General features: G+C 50.9%; 1 protein-coding gene across 3 annotated transcripts in view; it reads right to left on the bottom strand.

The window, feature by feature from the left end:
• ALAD (aminolevulinate dehydratase) overlaps positions 1-4,159 on the bottom strand; it is an 18,750-nt gene extending 14,591 nt beyond the window's left edge. For all 3 annotated transcript variants that reach the window (XR_550210.1, XM_008568741.1, XM_008568742.1), the window contains exon 1: positions 4,090-4,159. The gene's annotated coding sequence lies outside the window, so the exon portion shown is untranslated. The remainder of the gene's footprint in view (positions 1-4,089) is intronic.
• Positions 4,160-4,184: the final 25 nt, after the last annotated feature.

Below are 4,184 nucleotides of genomic sequence, written 5' to 3'. Positions count from 1 at the left end.
GTGGCCTGTCTCATCTCATGCCAGTAGACAGAGCTTTTGTAGGGCAGGGTCTAGAACTGGTGCATTTTTGCCTCCCCCACAGCAACCTGCCACACACTGACTCTGGCACACAGTAAATATTTAATTACATGAAGGAAGGGAAGATTTCCGAGCAGGGGTTAGGGGAGTGGCCTGGTTAAAGCCTGGCTTTAGGAAGATAAATCTTGCAGGCTGAGCAGAGTGGACAGGAAGCAGAGGGGAACAGAGGATGTGGGAGGGTCAGAGGGGTGGAGACGGAAGGGCCATCTTAAGGCAGCCAAGAGGCAGTCCCTTAGGGTGGATGCTCTGAGCTCACCTGACCTGGAGGGCAGCAGAGACAGGGACAGAGCAGGAAGAGGGGAGTGGGGAGCCGGTCCTGGAGAGAAGGCGGAGAGCTCTGTTTTAGACACTTCCTTTTGAAGGTGCCTGGAGAAGCACCCTACAGCCAAATAGGAGGGAAAAAAAGAGCCATAGAAAATGGGGGCTGGCAGGTTAATTGCTCCTTGTACGAATGGAACCTCAAGGCCCAGAGAGGGGCATGAACTTACACAAGGTCACACAGTGAGTTAGAGACTGTTAAAACAGCAGGACTGGAACCCTGGTGTGTCGACTTCCTGGGAGTTGGGGGATGGGTTAGTATGCTGATGCTGCCTTTCTCCCCAGTTTCTCAGGCCCCTTTAGCTCCCTCACTACCAGATCAGGGGCCCATTTTATCTGGTCTTCCTCCTTGGTGGGGTTGCAGTTATCAGGAGACACAGAGGGACTCACCCAACCATCACACCCCTCAGTAGGCCAGCCTCATCACCTGATACAAGAGAGGCCTGTGTCTCTGAAAATCAGGGGTGGGGCAGGTCAGGCCTTCTCAAAAATGTCTCAACCCCCAAATGAGCAATCATCCAGCAGATATGAGGTCCTGACTGCCCATTTTGCACAAGAGTTTGCTCATGTCTATCAGGAGTTAACTTATCTCAGAGGGGTTAAGTCACTTGCCCAAGACCACACAGCTAGTTAGAGACTAAGCCAGAATTCGAATTTGTTCTAAACTCCAAATGCAGGGTTTTAAATACTAAACCCCATCATACTGATAAACACCTGATTCAGTAGGTGTCTCTCTGCCCATACTGTCTCTACTTTGGGTGCTGGAGAGATGGAAGAAACAACAGAAAAATATACTGAGTGTGTTACTTATGTCCTGGACACTGGACTAAGTACTTTATATTTTATATTATATCATTTAATTGCAAGAATTGCCCTAACTTTCAGTGATACAAAAACAGAGGCTCAGAGAGGTTAAGCAGCTTGCCCAAAGTCATTCTGGAGAGTCAAGTCAGATTCTGAAGCCAGGTCTACATGTCTCTGATTCACTTCCAAGGGGACAACCTTTGTAGCAGGCCCCTGGCTCCTGGAATCCAAAGCTGCATTCCACTGCCCTGGACTCCCCATCCCCTTTAGGAGGCTGAGGGAGCTTGCCTTCTGCTTATCAGAAGCAACTGGGCAGGGCTGCCTAGGAGCCTGGCTATCTGAATTTTGCCCTGAGGAGCCTGGGAGAGGTGGGCAGGGTAAGAGTAAATGGGGAGGCCTCACTACAGCAGTTCCATTTCGACCTGTTTTTTTATTTTAGGGTTCAGAGGCAGATTTGAGAAATGGGTGACAGTGCTAAAAAAATTTAAAAGTTTAATCCCTAACATTTTAATGTGGAAAATGGGGTGCAGAGAGATGACAGGACTTGAGATCACACAGTGAATGGAGTAGAGTCAGTAGAGTGACCCTGCAGCTCTTAGCTTCTAATCCAGTGTCCTGTTACCTATACCACACAGAGTCACTCCGTTACAACAGGTGCTTTATAAAGATCTTAGTGCCCCTGGGTGTCATCTCTGTTTCACAGAACCAAACACAGGCTGGGGTTTTGCTTTGTGAAAAGTCCCTCAAAGTTTGGGAGATGTTCATACACTGGGAGGGCACTTCTCCCAAATCAAGGGAGCTTAAATTCTGTGACACCACACTGAAGATAGGAGTAAGCCAGCCACATTGGTACAGGTCAGCTTTCTGGGAAGGCTGTATAGAGCGGTGCACAGAGAACCATGTTTCAGGGTTAAACAGTCCCAGGTCTGGTCTGTGCTCTGCTGTGTAACTTTGAGCAAGGTCCCTGGCCTTTAAGTCTTCATTTCATAATCTATAAAATGGGTATGATATTACCAAACTTGCAAGGCAGTGGAGAAAATTAGAGATAGTGATGAGGGTTAGGGCACAGTGTTGTAACACCAAGGTCAAGGGTTAAGATCCTCATACCAGCCAGCTGCCAAAAAACCACCACCACCAAAAACAACAAAAAGAGATAGTGCTGAGGTACGTGTCTGACACCAAGTAACCACACAGTAAATGTGTAGCTAATTTTATTACCAGGAGTAGGGCTGAGCTGGAACTAGATCTCCTGGCATGCTGCCAAAAAACCACCACCACCAAAAACAACAAAAAGAGATAGTGCTGAGGTACGTGTCTGGCACCAAGTAACCACACAGTAAATGTGTAGCTAATTTTATTACCAGGAGTAGGGCTGAGCTGGAACTAGATCTCCTGGCACGGCGCTGCGCCTTCTGCACCACACCCAGTAGGGAGGACATTTACTTAAACTCCTGAGGGCCACAGGGTTTTTCAAGATGTCTAAGGTGGGGTCCCTGCCTTCCATCAGCTTATGTGGTAGAGGAGAAATAAAACAATGCCACACCAATGCCTGAGTAGAGGGGTAGTCCAGGTGCTGTGGGAGGGACCTGTGTCTCTGGGAGTCTGGAGTAGAGGACATTGAAGCATGAATTAGTTTTTCAGATTCATCGTGAAGGTGTGATTCCTTAGGAGCCAACATCCCCAACCTGGGAGTAACCTAAGTTGAGCCCTGAGAGCTGCCACCAGGAGGTGCTGAGAAAAAGCTGCAGGGCCTGTGCCCCCCATATGCTCTGCTGAGGATTCCAGAGGTTTTGGTTTGCGTACAGAGGGCTGTGAGCTGCCGCCAGCTCTAGCAGGCTCTGCCACTGGCTAGGTAGGCCGTGCCACTGCCACAGTCAGGAGGGCCAAGTAGGTAGAAGGTGGCCAGGACTAAAAAATCCAAAGCTGTAGAAGGGCCCAGGACAGCAGCTGTCCAGCAGTTCTGAAAAGGGACTGACTGGATATGCATTTACTGAATTATCTACTCTGGGCCTGCCCCAGTGCTAGATACAGGGATTAAAGAAAAGAATGAGACCTCAGCGTTGTCCTAGGGCTCTGAAGAGCCTATTCTCCTCAGGGAGATAGAAGGAGAAGCTGCCTTTTCCATAGCCTCCTAAAATATCCAGGCTGAGAGGCTTCTTAAAGCTTGCTGATTACATCCCTAAACAATGGTGAAACTGGGCTCAGAGAATGGCAGACACCGGCCCAGGATCACACAGCAGGTCAGTATCAGATCTGGGGCTTGAATCCAGGTCTCCAGCAGCCCAATCCTCAGTGACCACCATCACCCCTTGATACTTTTAAAAACAGATTTCAAATCTGCTTACCGGCAGAGATGGGCTGTGGAGAGCTGTGGGTGAAGGGGTTGGGGAGGGGGAGGTAGAACCGCACCTGGCTGCTGCTGGTAGTAGATGGTTAAGTATGTGGGCTCTTGCAGTCTGATAAACGGGGTTACAAATCCTGGTTCTGTCACTTTCCAGCTGTGTGGCCTCGGTTTCCTTATCTGGTAAATGGGGACTTGAACCAACCTCAACGGGTTGTTGTCTGGACTGAATGGGCCAGTGCATGCAACGCCCAGCACAAAGCGGCTGCTATTGTTTGCACTCCCCCCATTCTGCGCGGCACCTCGGGCTCTGCATTGACGGAGGCTGCCTCGGCGGTCTCCGAGAGCGTGCACCCCAGAGAGGAGGTGCAGGGCCCGGGACCCCAACTGAAGCAGGACTGTCTACCTCAAGCAAGGGCTCCACCGCCAGCGCTTCAGGCGCACAGCACAATCTGGGAACGACGGACTTCTTGTGCCACAGGCCCCGCCTCGCCGTGGAGCCGCCGCCAAGCCCGCCATCTCCTCGAGTCAGGTCCCCGCTCACCTACCTCGCTAAGGTCTCCGAGCGGCTGCTCCTGACACCGCTGTCTCTTGCTCTACACCCTCGGGGCCCACGTGGGGGCGGGGCGGCTCGCCCGGAAGC

The sequence above is a fragment of the Galeopterus variegatus genome, unplaced genomic scaffold, assembly GCF_000696425.1.
Source record: "Galeopterus variegatus unplaced genomic scaffold, G_variegatus-3.0.2 Scaffold437, whole genome shotgun sequence".
Classification (NCBI taxonomy): Eukaryota; Metazoa; Chordata; class Mammalia; order Dermoptera; family Cynocephalidae; genus Galeopterus; species Galeopterus variegatus.
Note: the sequence above shows the minus strand (reverse complement) of the source record. Positions and strands in the feature narration are given on the sequence as shown.